General features: G+C 41.7%; 1 long non-coding RNA gene across 1 annotated transcript in view; it reads left to right on the top strand.

Annotated features, from left to right (window-relative positions):
- The first annotated feature begins 268 nt into the window (after positions 1 to 268).
- The window catches only part of LOC308622979, a 108,780-nt gene continuing 93,359 nt past the window's right edge, over positions 269 to 15,689 (top strand). The window contains exon 1 of the long non-coding RNA XR_014016716.1: positions 269 to 399. This is a non-coding gene — a long non-coding RNA (uncharacterized lncRNA). The remainder of the gene's footprint in view (positions 400 to 15,689) is intronic.

Raw genomic sequence — 15,689 nt, 5'->3', positions numbered from 1 at the left:
CTCTCAAAAATTCTAACTAGTTACATATGTGCTACATAATTGAAGCCAAGACAGATATTTTAACTGAAATAGATAAATAATTCCTTTGGTTTGCTAATATGATTAACATTTATCTGTATCTGAAAAAGCGTACTAATTTTCAATGTTATGTTTTCTATTAACTTCAGAAAAGCTCTCTTCTTTTTAGAGAAAGTTGTAAATTAAATTCAGTGTCTTTTTTATCCTTAAAACACATCTGCAGGCCATCCAGGTGACAAGCATTATCAGCTACACGTTGCTGAGAGATGAAATTGGATTTTATAAGCTGCCTTGAAAATTATGACATGTTGAGTTCCTTGCTTTAGTGGAAGCTCGGCTCACACACTACTGAGTTGAATGGATCTTTATCTTGTCTGTTGGGTGAGTAACTCCTTTTCCTTGAAACTCTCCTTGGTATCCTCAGAATCACAAAATACAAGAGAGTTCTACTTGTGGGAGGTGAGAAGCTCTTTGGTGTTAGGGGCTAAAGGAAGTTCATCCGTACACTTCTCTGTTCTTTAGACCCATGTAGAGGGGTTATGCTCACTCCTGGGGTTCTACTCAAACTGACACTTCCAACCAAAAGCTTAGTTAAGGACAAAGATAGAAATGCTGAAGTCTCATAAAATATAAAGAAATTACGTTGGTATGCATTGGTTTTATAGCTCTAGGAACTATAGGAAAACAGATAATACATAATTACTCAAAGGATGATATTTTTGGAAAAAATCTTCGTCTCTGACCTGCATAGTCCTGTCCAGTACTATAATCCTTGATTCAGAAGCCCCCCTTGTCTTCCCTTCCAAATGGCCATCTTTGATTTTTCTGCAAGTGGGAAAATCCCAGTTGTGTTCTCATTGGATGTCTCAGTGAATTTATGAGACCCCGATTTTCTGGCAGGGAGTAAAAGAATGCATGCAGTTTGGTTTTTCTCTTTTGAGTCATTCCCTTTAGAGGTCTTGCTTAGAAGTTGCTCACTATTAATTTCAGCTGTGGCCCCGTGTGAGCTTCTGGCCTCCAGTATCCATTAGGATACTTGCCCTTTATTCACAAAGAACCCTAGTTCTGAAATGATGTGAACTCTTCTTTTCCCCCTTCTTTTGAATATATACACCTTTAAATGTACAAGTGTCAGCTCCTACATTTTCATAACTTCTGAATGGATTTCATAGAGGATACATGCCCAGCATGTCTGTGACCCCAACTTATTCCTCATTCTCTGTTCTGTACTGATACTTTACTGATGAAAAAGAAAATAATGCTATGACTTGACAGCTCGCTGCATTTAGGAATCTCAGATATATGGATGAGGTAAGGTCCTAAGGAAAAGTTGCATAAACTGGAGTCATAAAAAAAGCACACTGCTGAGACTGTCTTTGAAAATGTGTACCATGGAATAAAGGGGCTGATTTTGCCACGGCAGTAAAATTGCAGTAGGTCAGCTCCTGCAGCTTTGATTGCTGCTTAGAAGTTCAGAATTCAGATGTTATGAAAATGCAGGAGCTATCACATGTGCATTTAAAAGACATATTTTAAAGGAAAAAAAGAGTTCAGATCACTATTGAATCTCTACTTGCACAAAATGTAACATTCTCTTATTTATATTTCAAATTGGGCTTTCTGTAACATTGGCACACAAGGAATTGAAAAGCATGGAAATTGCATAATTTAATATTAGGACTTTTTTACTTGCCAAGAATAGGACCAATTTTATTAAATAGAACAGCTAAATGTTACATTATATAATGCCATACCTCACAAATAAACCAATTTCAACTTAAGAAATTAGTTTTACATAAGCCTGGCTATTAGCATCGGCTGCCAGGGGACTGACGTGTTCATTATTTGTATTCTGCCTTGTTGTGGTTTTACTGTAGTGGGATTTCTGTACATGAGTTCTTGAGAGAGTACGTAAAATAGTGAAAGGCTGAACATTTCTCTGAGAGGTTTGAGGACTGAAAAATTCCACCCTGACCTCAATGGAGTGCTCAGAGAGGTCAGCAATGATATTTTGGGGAAGCAGACACGATTGCTTCCTCACCTAGACTAACTACTGAAAAACCAGGAACTTTCTCCACTAAAGAAATACTTTGAGAGGTAAGTAAAAAACAAACAAGCAGACTATTTATCTTTAATGTTCCCCTGGAGAATGGCTGCTCTTTAAAAAAACATTGTGTGCCCAGGAGAGGAGAATTACTCAGTAGCAATCTGCCTCTTGACTGAGTTCTACCTATTTTGCTCACTGTTTCATTTAAAATAAGCTTTTAATTTGCTGTTTTCTTTTTAAAATATTGCTATCTGTTGATATTACCATGGTAGCCATGCTTTGGCAACCAAGCATGAGTGCTGCCCAAAGAGTACTCAAAAACCAGAGAGTAAAACAGTAATAACATAATATTACATAATAACAACAATTACATAATAACAACTGCCCACGTTCTCACCTGTGGAACCTCCATACAACTAGCTGGTAATGAAAAGATGGAGAAATGGAGGGTGTAACCTTGAGTGGAGACAAGTGAAAGGAAAAGGGTTTAAAAAAATGGTGCCCACTGAAGGCTCATGTCTTTAAGTAATCATGACATTTTTTTTTAAGTTTAACTGGAAGTAATCAGAAAATCTATGCTTGGTGTGGTGGGCACAGGCAATTTAGAAAGCAATTCCAGTAGACCAGCTAAAGAACTGGCTAGGTTGGGAATGGGGGAGGCTGAGGAGAGAGAATCGCCCAGACCATGGTGTGGATAAGGTAGTTTGGACAGACGCCTTTCCCAACTCAATTGTAAGGCCATCATCTAATGGTAGAATGTGCACGTGCACACACGTGTGAGTTTGTGTGTGTGTGTGCGTGTACATGCACATGGGTGCCTGTAGGGAGTGTTTCTCTAGTTGAGTCTAAACTGGGCTTCAAAATCTGGTTGTGTTTGACAGAGAGTTGGTGTCCCCTTTCCTCTCCAGCAAATATTTGTATGTGAGTGTGATTCAGAAGTGATTTAACTAAAAAGTTTGTAAGCCATTTTTTTTTTAGTGCAGGGACTCTTGAGAGAAGGCTAGAGGCTCATGGTTGTTATTTCCTAAGTAGAGTTCTCCAGTGGAAGGTCTGTTTACCTCCTATGTATCCCTTGAATCCATTTTCTTCTCTCTGTTCCCACTGATAGTGCTTTTAGTTTTGGTTCTTATCACCTTTGTCCTGATGGCAGTTGCTCTTTACCATTTTCTCCCTAGAATCCATCCTTCTATCGTTTGTTGGCAAAGTGATTGTACTGTAATTCTGGATTGATCACAACACTGTCTTACTTAAAATCTTTTTTTTTTTTTTTTTGTGGTATGCGGGCCTCTCACTGTTGTGGTCTCTCCCGTTGCGGAGCACAGGCTCCGGACGCGCAGGCTCAGCGGCCATGGCTCACGGGCCCAGCCACTCCGCGGCATGTGGGATCTTCCCGGACCGGGGCACGAGCCCATGTCCCCTGCATCGGCAGGCGGACTCTCAACCACTGCGCCACCAGGGAAGCCCTACTTAAAATCTTGTAATGAATTCTGGCCACCTTTAGGAATAAATCCTCACCTTGTCCTTCATGATAAGTACCTGCCTACTTCTGGCCTCGTTCGTCAGTTGATCTCCTCTCCTCATCACTTGCCCTACACCATTAACGAATCTCCTTCTAGTTCCTGAATCCAGCTGATTTCATGCCTTGCCTTCTCTGTGTGCCTGGAACCCCACCTTTTCCCCTCCCTCTCCAACCCACCCTTCCCTCCACCTAGCAAGAAGGGAGCAGTTAAGAAAGGAAACTGATTAGCTGGTTGGCTTTATAACTCTGTTTTGAAATGGCAACTCGTCAGAAAATATTTTCTGACTCATTTTCCAGATCAGTTTATACAAAGAACTTTATGCTCTCTCTCAATTTTGTTAGGAAATTCAGTTCCATTTATTGAAGTACATTGAGATTTATTGATAAGGCTTTGTTCTTCTAATAATGACTATTATTTGCATGAAGCAGTGTAAAATACTAATATTTCGGAGAACAATCCACATTTGGTTTTGCAATATTTAAAAAATCTGGTCAAAATGGACTCTGGTCAAATTTCACTAATCGGCAACAACAGCAGCAACACTAATCTTCATCTTGTGGTTCTAGCAGAGGCATCCACAGTGAGCTAGTTGGGGGCAATATAGCTGTGAGGAGAATGACCAGATTCTCTCAGTTATTTGGGGGCTATTCATATCATAAGAGTGTATACTGGACAGTATCTGGGTATCCCTTCCTTATGAATTTAGAGAAAACTAGATGATTGACCATTCATTGATAACAGGTCAGTGCTGATGTTTCAAAAAGTCTAAATTAATGACTTAGTCTGGAGAAATGGGATGTTGAAAATGGGGAGAACCTGTCTTGAAGTAGCTCCTAACCTTGGGTAAGTCCCCTTACCCTTCAGCCTAAAGCGTTGCTTCTCAAACTTTCGTGTACATCAGAATCACCTGGAGGGCTTGGTCAACCATGGCTGGGTCCCATCCTCAGAGTTTCTGAATTAGTAGGTTTGGGGTGGGGCCTGAGAATGTGCATTTCCAACAAAGTCCCAGGTGGTACTGATGCTGCTGGTCTGGGGCTAGACTTTGAGAATCACTGGGCGATAGAGTATAAAAGTGCCTGCATTCTACTCCATTAATTAAGGGCATAATTATAAACATGCCACTGCTCTATTTTTTTTTTTTTTTTTTTTTGGCTGTATGTGGGCCTCTCACTGTTGTGGCCTCTCCCCTTGTGGAGCACAGGCTCCGGACGCCAGGCTCAGCGGCCATGGCTCACGGGCCCAGCTGCTCCACAGCATGTGGGATCTTCCCGAACCGGGGCACGAACCCGTGTCCCCTGCATCGGCAGGCGGACTCTCAACCACTGCGCCACCAGGGAAGCCCGCCACTGCTCTTTGAGTTACAGTCACTTCTGTAAAATGTAGGTAGGAAATGGTTACAATACACAATTTGAAAAGAGAACTAACATAGTTTGTTAGTCTCAATAAAATTATTTAATACCTTTTCCCTAGAGAGAAACAAATACTCAGAAGAGTAAAAGCAAGAGAGAGTTTTATCAAAAGTTCCCAGCAAGACTTGAGTTTAGGCAGCACACGGGAGGTAGTTTAAAAAAGCATGCACACATACTCATACCGCTTTTTAATCCAGTATATTGCTGCCTCTTAATTGGCTGATAAATAAGCAACAATGAACTTAAGCAGTATCAAATTATAGTAGACACTGCTGTGTGAGTTTCAAAATAGCTGAGAATTTCATTTAATTATAGTAATAGAAAAGGAAGATTATTTTTGCTTGTTGGGGGAAATAAAAATATCATGTGTACTAAAATATCCAGCACATTCTTTTTATCCCTCTCAGTTATTCCTCGTGCAATAACACTAACAAGAATCAAACCCATTTTCTTTTGCAGTTCACTTTTTCATAATGGGTCAAGTGATAGTAGAATGAAGCAACATTAGTAGTTTTTTTCAAAAGCAATGGTTAGGCTCTGAGATGAGTACATATTCAACACAATCTCATGCTCGTTCTGTCACTTCCATTTGCAATACTGTAAAATTATTTTTAATTTCCATATGATCATCCTTTGTATTATCTGTCCTCACACAAAGATTAAAATATGATTTGCTATGGCAAGAACATCTACCAGTATATTTTCAACTCTAGGGATGGGATACTAAACCTTTTCTAGATAAGTCTCAGTTATCCAGAAAATGCAATTAATCAGAGCAACTCATTCCTTGAGATTTTGGTATCTATAAGATGCTTCATAGATGAAAATGAAATTAGTGGTCCCCACTGCTTTTGAGTTATTTTCTAAATCTGATAGTAGATTATGCTGAGATGCCCAAAGCAGCTATATCCACAGAGCAATTTGACATATAGATCAAATACATAAATATAGTTTTATTAGCCTAGTATTCTAACCAACAGATAATTATATGTATTCTAAATTCTGAAAAGAAGTATAATTCATATAGGAAGTGAATTAAAAAAACAAAATCTTTACTTTTATGATTTCCTTTTGTAATATTTAGAATTTATATATAATGCAGTCATATAGAAATTAAACCAACAGTATCTCAAATAATAAAAGCAATAAAAGCATATTCAGTAGTATTGAAATCTGTATTGTCATAGTGAATGTTCTTAGATTTATAAGATTAACTGTGTCATTACCAGATTTAGGGAGTGATTTAGATCATTGAAGTTTCTGGAAATCATTTTAGTGAGGAGCGTTCCCTTTATCTTATTGCAACCACACAACTTGCAGAAGCATCATGAGAGCATTCACTTCAGCTCAAAACATACGAGTTTATTAGCCTAGAAATTCATCCCTCCTGACTCATCTACAATATGTATTTGAGTGAGTTGCTGTTATGAATTCAACCTTTTGGAACTTGCCACCTCTCTTTTCAATTTCAGTGTTAGACTACTCTGTTGCTTACTTCTCATCATAATTAATTAATTTATAAATAATTTATACCTCATCTTCTCCCAAGAAAGGATTTAAGGGGGCTGCATTTCACTAGGAAACTACCATATGTATATAATGAGGTGGAGTTCAGTATCCTCTGTGTTCTCTCTTGGTGGCTGGAAGGTCACGCCTCCTTGTCTGGGAAAATAGTGCACCACAGCCTCCTTTGCCAGAACCCCTCTTCCTCCACTCTGCCTGGCTCACTTTGGGGGTGGTGGTGGGCAGATTGTCCTTGTCCTAGTCATTAGGGACACAGACCAGGTTCAGATTCTGTTTCTTCCACATACTAGCTTTGTGGTCTGGGGCAAGGTACTTCATCTCTGAACCCATATTCTATCTTTACAACAGGGATAATAATTGCAGTTATCTTACAGGGTTGTTCAGAGGACTAATGAGTTATTATGCGTAGAATCTTAGAAAAATGCCTGGCAGGTAGCAAGCACCACTGGAGTGCTAGCCATTGTTATTCCACACCCTTCTGTTCTCCGCTAAGATGCTGTTTCTTCAAAGAGGCTTCCCTGAGACAACACCTCAAGCCAATGCTGTAGGACCATAGGAACCTGCACTTTTCCTTATGATTCTTATCATTATTTGCTGTTGTTATTGAAGGCACCATGAAGTTGTAAGCTCCAGAAAGGCTAGAATCTGTCTGCCTCAACACTCTATCTCTGACATTTGGGACAGTGCCCAGCACAAAGCAGTCACTTGGTTACTGTTGAATGAGTGAATCCAGGGAATACCTGTCTGTAAACATGCTAACTGAGATGAGATTACAAGTAATTATTTTGTTAGTTCTGCAAATTTTTATTTTCTAATTTTTAACAATTATTATTTGCTTTATGTAATAGTAAAAGAAAGTAAAATTCTGTTACACCATTTTTATTGTGCTATTGTTAGTCACTTCAGTAAGGCAGCAAAGGGGCAGTGGGATGGAATTCATGTTATTGACCTCAGATTCAGCTGCCCGCCACTCAAAAGCCAATACTCAAGAGACAGGTGTTGATTGGAAAAGGGAAGTTTGCTTTATTCAGGAGGCCAGCAACCTGGGGAGAAGGCAAACTCATGTCCCAGAATCAACTTTGAAGATTCTGCTTGGTCATGAAAGTTCTTAAAGGGAAAAAGGTGAAGTATTTCATTAATCATTGAGTAAGGGGGTCAGACTCCTGTCATCTCCCACAGTGTGCAGGCTTGTTTACTCCTTGTGATCTTTCTTTAGGTGGTATCTTGTTGACACCATCTGCTCATGAGATTACTAAAGGGGAAGCTGGCCAAAAGATCTACTCATCTGTTAATTACGTATTCTTCATTTCTACTTCTTTAATCTAAAGAAAGAATCAATAGGTTAGGCAAGGCATTGTGTGATCAAAAGATTTGAAAGGTGTGCTTGGGATGGAGGTTAGTTAAGCATGGGGGCATCTGGTGTAAAGATTAGTTAAAATATAGCTTTACTAAAGTGACAAGACAAAAGGCCTCCTGCAGAGAGTTGCTTCCTGAAAAGAGCTGCTAATATTCACATTTTTTTGTGTGTGGAACTTTGAAGTTGATTAGTGGTTCTCAATTGGGGGTGATTTTGTCTGCTAGGAGACATTTGGAAATGTTTGGAGACATTTTTTGGTTGTCTCAACTGAGAAGGTGCTATTGGTATCTAGTGTGTAGAGGCTGAGAATGCTTCTAAACATCCTGCGATGCACAGGACAGCTGCTTCCCTTAATGAAAACCATCCAGTCTGAAATGTTAACAGTGCCAAGTTTAAGAAACCTTCACGTAGATGGATGGAGACGTATACAAAAATTGAGTTTGTATAACTTTCAAAATTGGCTGAGCTGCTAAGTAATAGAACATCAGAATTTTGAAAATTAATAAAATTGATTGTAATTTTTTAATTTTATTATTTATTTATTTATTTATTTTTACATCTTTATTGGAGTATAATTGCTTTACAATTGTTCGTTAGTTTCTGCTTTTTTTTTTTTTTTGCGGTATGTGGGCCTCTCACTGTTGTGGCCTCTCCCGTTGTGAAGCACAGGCTCCGGACGCGCAGGCTCAGCAGCCATGGCTCACGGGCCCAGCCGCTCCGCGGCATGTGGGATCTTCCCAGACCGGGGCACGAACCCGTGTCCCCTGCATCGGCAGGCAGACTCTCAACCACTGCGCCACCAGGGAAGCCCAGTTTCTGCTTTATAACAAAGTGAATCAGTTATACATATACATATGTTCCCATATCTCTTCACTCTTGTGTCTCCCTCCCTCCCACCCTCCCTATCCCACTCTCTAGGTGGTCACAAGGCACCGAGCTGATCTCCCTGTGCTATGCAGCTGCTTCCCACTAGCTATCTATTTTACGTTTGGTAGTGTATATATGTCCATGCCTCTCTCTTGCTTTGTCACAGCTTACCCTTCCCCCTCCCCATATCCTCAAGTCCATTCTCTAGTAGGTCTGTGTCTTTATTCCTATCTTACCCCTAGGTTCTTCATGACATTTTTTTTTCTTAAATTCCATATATATGTGTTAGCATACGGTATTTGTCTTTCTCTTTCTGACTTACTTCACTCTGTATGACAGACTCTAGGTCCATCCACCTCACTACAAATAGCTCAATTTCGTTTCTTTTTATGGCTGAGTAATATTCCATTGTATATATGTGCCACATCTTCTTTATCTGTTCATCTGTCAATGGACACTTAGGTTGCTTCCACGTCCTGGCTACTGTAAATAGAGGTGCATTTTGGTACATGACTCTTTTTGAATTATGGTTTTCTCAGGGTATATGCCCAGTAGTGGGATTGCTGGGTCACATGGTAGTTCTATTTGTAGTTTTTTAAGGAACCTCCATACTGTTCTCCATAGTGGCTGTACCAATTCACATTCCCACCAGCAGTGCAAGAGTGTTCCCTTTTCTCTACACCCTCTCCAGCATTTATTGTTTCTAGATTTTTTGATGATGGGCATTCTGACTGGTGTTAGATGATATCTCATTGCAGTTTTGATTTTCATTTCTCTAATGATTAATGATGTTGAGTACTCTTTCATGTGTTTGTTGGCAGTCTGTATATCTTCTGTGGAGAAATGTCTATTTAGGTCTTCTGCCCATTTTTGGATTGGGTTGTTTGTATTTTTGTTATTGAGCTGCATGAGCTGCTTATAAATTTTGGAGATTAATCCTTTGTCAGTTGCTTCATTTGCAAATATTTTCTCCCATTCTGAGGGTTGTCTTTTGGTCTTGTTTATGGTTTTCTTTGCTGTGCAAAAGTTTTGAAGTTTCATTAGGTCCCATTTGTTTATTTTTGTTTTTATTTCCATTTCTCTAGGAGGTGGGTCAAAAAGGATCTTGCTGTGATTGATGTCATAGAGTGTTCTGCCTATGTTTTCCTCTAAGAGTTTGATAGTTTCTGGCCTTACGTTTAGGTCTTTAATCCATTTTGAGCTTATTTTTGTGTATGGTGTTAGGGAGTGATCTAATCTCATACTTTTATATGTACCTGTCCAGTTTTCCCAGCACCACTTATTGAAGAGGCTGTCCTTTCTCCACTGTACATTCCTGCCTCCTTTATCAAAGATAAGGTGACCATGTGTGCGTGGGTTTATCTCTGGGCTTTCTATCCTGTTCCATTGATCTCTCTTTCTGTTTTTATGCCAGTACCACACTGTCTTGATTACTGTACCTTTGTAGTATAGTCTGAAGTCAGGGAGCCTGATTCCTCCAGCTCCGTTTTTCGTTCTCAAGATTGCTTTGGCTATTCGGAGTCTTTTGCGTTTCCATACAAACTGTGAAATTTTTTGTTGTAGTTCTGTGAAAAATGCCAGTGGTAGTTTGATAGGGATTGCATTGAATTTGTAGATTGCTTTGGGTAGTAGAGTCATTTTCACAATGTTGATTCTTCCAATCCAAGAACATGGTATATCTCTCCATGTACTTGCATCATCTTTAATTCCTTTAATTTTCTTAAATTTACCAAGGCTTGATTTGTGACCCAAGATATGATCTATCCTGGAGAATGTTCCATGAGCACTTGAGAAAAATGTGTATTCTGTTGTTTTTGGATGGAATGTCCTATGAATATCAGTTAAGTCCATCTTGTTTATTGTGTCATTTAAAGCTTGTGTTTCCTTATTTATTTTCATTTTGGATGATCTGTCCATTGGTGAAAGTGGGGTGTTAAAGTCCCCGACTATGAGTTACTGTCAATTTCTCCTTTTATGGCTGTTAGTATTTGCCTTATGTATTGAGGTGCTCCTATGTTTGGTGCATAAATATTTACAATTCTTATATCTTCTTCTTGGATCGATCCCTTGATCATTATGTAGTGTCCTTCTTTGTCTTTATTTTAAAGTCTGTTTTGTCTGATATGAGAATTGCTACTCCAGCTTCCTTTTGATTTCCATTTGCATGGAATATCTTTTTCCATCCCCTTACTTTCAGTCTGTATGTGTCTCTAGGTCTGAAGTGGGTCTCTTGTAGACAGCATATATATGGGTCTTGTTTTTGTATCCATTCAGCCAATCTGTGTCTTTTGGTGGGAGCATTTAGTCTATTTACATTTAAGGTAATTATCAATATGTATGTTCCTATTCCCATTTTCTTAATTGTTTTGGGTTCGTTATTGTAGGTCTTTTCCTTCTGTTGTGTTTCTTGCCTAGAGAAGTTCCTTTAGCATTTGTTGTAAAGCTGTTTTGGTGGTGCTGAACTCTCTCAGGTTTTGCTTGTCTGTAAAGGTTTTAATTTCTCCATCAAATCTGAATGAGATCCTTGCTGGGTAGAATAATCTTGTTTGCAGGTTTTTCTCCTTCATCACTTTAAATATGTCCTGCCTTCAGACACGGCCATGGGAGAGCCCACACGTGTCCCAACACAGGGCTGCAGAGATGTACGAGTGTGGGAAGCGAAGGTCCCTGGGGCCAGCCGTCTGGACACAGTCTGCTCTAAGCATGGGCAAAAGCACGCATGGCTTGATGGCCATGACGGCCACGACCTCAGGACCCTCTGCGGGTCACCAGCACAGTGTCCTATGCAGTGAGCTCTTTAGTGAATGCTTAACGGTGATTTTAGACTATATGGGTTATCTGGATTTATCGTTGTTCACGCACTTTAATTAGCCTCTAAAAATACAGGGACCGACCTTCATGCCCATCTTTGTTCATACTTGAACTCATTTTCAACAATGCATTTTTAATTCACTCTTGAGCATCTACTTATACAACTGCGGGCACCTACCTCGTAATCCAGGCAGAAATACTCTGTGGAATAGCCACAGCTCCTGGGTTCTGGACCCCTTCCTGTTCCTCCCAGCCAGCCCCACGCACCCTGGGCAGAGCAGTCAGGGCTCGGTCCCTCAGCCCCTGTGGGAGCCTGGCTCCCATCCCACCTGCAGGAACTCTTCTGAGCATCCCTCCTCGGGAGGCGGGCAGGGCGATGGGGCAGGCATGCAACCCGAGCCTCAGTTTCTTCATTTGGAAGCAAGGTTAACGATGCTCGCTACCCGTGCAGTAAGCATTTGGCCAAGGCCCGTGTGAATGTTAATTAGGGGTAGTAGTACTTCCTGCCAGAAGAAACTCAGCAAAAAACTCAGGTGGCCCCAAAACTGACAGGGCTTAAATCGAACGCGTGGGCCTGTCTCCCTCACTGGCCTGTCTTACCTGAAACCTCCCCCAGAGACTGGCACTGAGCGAGGACCCACCAGGGGTGGGCCGGGTAGAATCAGGCTGGCCCCCTCCCCTGGTGGGGCCATAGTACAGTCAGTCCTGCAGGGTGTGGAACTGCAGGGGTGCGGGGGGGTGGGTACAACACCGGGCTCCTCCCAGGCAGGGAAGTAAATGCCCAACACCGTTTCCCACACCTCCCCTGAGGCCCTGACTCGGGCACAGCTCCACTTACAGGACCCACGGAGTCCACCCAATAAAGTAGGGGGGGGTCCACAGAGGTGAGCCAGTGACAGCACTGCCCCAGCACCTCGTGTGCATGAGAGGAAAGCCCCCAAAATGAGAAGGTCCAGGGGACATGGATAATTCACGAGCTTTCATTCTTTTGTTTCCCCAGGATGCCTAACAAAATTGCTAGTGAGGCATGATACATGCTTTCTAAAAACTTATTAAATGTAACCTTAAATGAACACTCCAACCTGTTCTACAGAATCCAAACCACAGGGTCCAGCTGTGAGCTCTGCAAGTACAAACTCCACACAGGAGCACTCACACGTAAGGCTTGCTGTGCGTGTGCACAACTGTGTGTGTGTGTATGTGTGTGTGAATCTAAACATATATATGAATGTATGTGTCTGCATGTGTGTGTACATGTGTATCAGGAAGACACCCCTAGGCTTTTGATGGCAACTCCTGAAGGTGTAAAAGTGATTGTATTAACCACAATACACTCCATGTGGACCAATAAATAATTTTTAAAGATTTCAAAGGTTAATTAGTAACTCTAAGAACAAAAAGAGAAGAATGGGCAGGTAATAGAGAAAACTGGGGCCTTTACCATAACATTATTTTAATTTATGGCAGTTAAGTTTAATAAGCGATAGCTAGCTAGGTGGGTGGATTGGATGGATGGATGTCGACATAGTGTCAAGGGCTGTGCCCATATTTTGTCTCATTGTTCCTCCACACTGTCTGAGAGATGGTTTTATGCCCAGTGGACAGTTAGTAGTGCACCCAAGGTTAAGAGCTGGAAGGTGGCAGAAGCCAGGACAGCTGGCCCTCAGCAAGGCGGCCTTGCCCCTTAGAAAGTCCAGGTGTAGGGGCTTCCCTGGTGGAGCAGTGGTTGAGAGTCCGCCTGCCGATGCAGGGGACATGAGTTCGTGCCCTGGTCCGGGAAGATCCCACATGCCGCGGAGCGCCTGGGCCCGTGAGCCATGGCTGCTGAGCCTGTGCGTCCAGAGCCTGTGCTCCGCAATGGGAGAAGCCACAACAGTGGGAGGCCCATGTACCGCAAAAAAAAAAAAAAAAGTCCAGGTGTAAAGTGGTTGGGAAATTATGAGCTGCTAGGATCAGACACAAATACACAAAGTGCTCAGATGTAAAGGGCAGCTCCAAGCCGCTAAAAGAGGGGCTTCAGAACAAGGGGTGTGGGGACAAAGGCACGAGGGTGAAGGGTTCAGAAAAAAAAAAAATATATATATATATATATATATATATATATGTCCTGCCAGTCCCGTCTGGCTTGCAGAGTTTCTGCTGAAAGATCAGCTGTTAACCTTATGGGGATTCCCTTGTGTGTTATTTGTTGTTTTTCCCTTGCTGCTCTTAATATGTTTTCTTTGTATTTAATTTTTGACAGCTTAATATGTGTCTTGGCGTATTTCTCCTTGGATTTATCCTGTATGGGACTCTCTGTGCTTCCTGGACTTGATTAACTATTTCCTTTCACATATTGGGGACGTTTTCAACTATAACCTCTTCAAATATTTTCTCAGTCCCTTTCTTTTTCTCTTCTTCTTCTGGAACCCCTATAATTCGAATGTTGGTGCATTTAATGTTGTCCCAGGGGTCTCTGAGACTGTCCTCAGTTCTTTTCATTCTTTTTTCTTTATTTTGCTCTGCAGTAGTTATTTCCACTATTTTATCTTCCAGGTCACTTATCCGTTCTTCTGCCTCAGTTATTCTGCTATTGATCCCATCTAGAATATTTTAACTTCATTTATTGTGTTGTTCATCGTTGTTTGTTTCATCTTTAGTTCTTCTAGGTCCTTGTTAAATGTTTCTTGCATTTTGTCTATTCTATTTCCAAGATTTTGTAACATCTTTAGTATCATTATTCTGAATTCTTTTTCAGGTAGACTGCCTATTTCCTCTTCATTTGTTAGGTCTGGTGGGTTTTTATCTTGTGTGGTTTTCTGTCTTCTGTGTGGTTTTGTGTCTTCTCATTTTGCTTATCTTACTGTGTTTGGGGTCTCCTTTTTGCAGGCTGGAGGTTCGTAGTTCCTGATGTTTTTGGTGTTTTCCCCCAGTGGCTAAAGTTGGTTCAGTGGGTTGTGTAGGCTTCCTGGTGGAGGGGACTAGTGCCTGTGTTCTGGTGGATGAGGCTGGATCTTGTCTTTTTGGTGGGCAGGTCCACGTCTGGTGGTGTGTTTTGGGGTGTCTGTGGACTTATTATGATTTTAGGTAGCCTCTCTGCTAATGAGTGGGGTTGTGTTCCTGTCTTGCTAGTTGTTTGGCATAGGGTGTCCAGCACTGTAGCTTGCTGGTCGTTGAGTGAAGCTGGGTGCTGGTGTTGAGATGGAGATTTCTGCGAGATTTTCGCCGTTTGATATTATGTGGAGCTGGGAGGTCTCTTTTGGACCAGTGTCCTGAACTTGGCTCTCCCACCTCAGAGGCACAGCACTGACTCCTGGCTGCAGCACCAAGAGCTTTTCATCCACATGGCTCAGAATAAAAGGGAGAAAAAGTAGAAAGAAAGGATTAGTAGAAGTAGAAAAAGAAAGAAAGAAAGGAGGGAGGAAGGAAGCAAGGAGGGAAGGAAGGAAATAAAGAAAGAAAGAAAGAAAGAAGATAAAGTAAAATAAAATAAAGTAAGATAAAATAAAGTTATTAAAATGAAAAATAATTATTAAGAAAAACAAACAAAAAAAACGGAGGGATAGAACCCTAGGACAAATGGTGGAAGCTATACAGACAAAATCTCACACAGAAGCATACACATACACACTCACAAAAAGGAAAGAGGAAAAAATCATAAATCTTGCTCTCAAAGTCCACCTCCTCAATTTGGGATGATTCGTTGTGTATTCACGTATTCCACAGATGCAGGGTACATCAAGTTGATTGTGGAGCTTTAATCCGCTGCTTCTGAGGCTGCTGGGAGAGATTTCCCTTTCTCTTCTTTGTTCTCACAGCTCCTGGGGCTCAGCTTTGGATTTGGTCCCGCCTCTGCATGTAGGTCGCTGGAGGGCGTCTGTTCTTTGCTCAGACAGGACGGGGTTAAAGGAGCAGCTGCTTCGGTGACTCTGGCTCACTCAGGCCTGGTGGGGGGGGAGGGAGGGGCACGGTGGGGGGGGAGGGAGGGGCACGGTGGGGGGGGGGAGGGGCACGGAGGGCGGGGCAAGCCTGTGGTGGCAGAGGCCGCCATGACGTTGCAGCAGCCTGAGGCACGCTGTGCGTTCTCCTGGGGAAGTTGTCCCTGGATCCCGGGACCCTGGCAGTGGCGGGCTGTACAGGCTCCCCGGAAGGGGGGT

Source organism: Mesoplodon bidens, assembly GCF_964165515.1.
Source record: "Mesoplodon bidens genome assembly, chromosome: 9".
NCBI classification, from domain to species: Eukaryota; Metazoa; Chordata; class Mammalia; order Artiodactyla; family Ziphiidae; genus Mesoplodon; species Mesoplodon bidens.
Note: the sequence above shows the minus strand (reverse complement) of the source record. Positions and strands in the feature narration are given on the sequence as shown.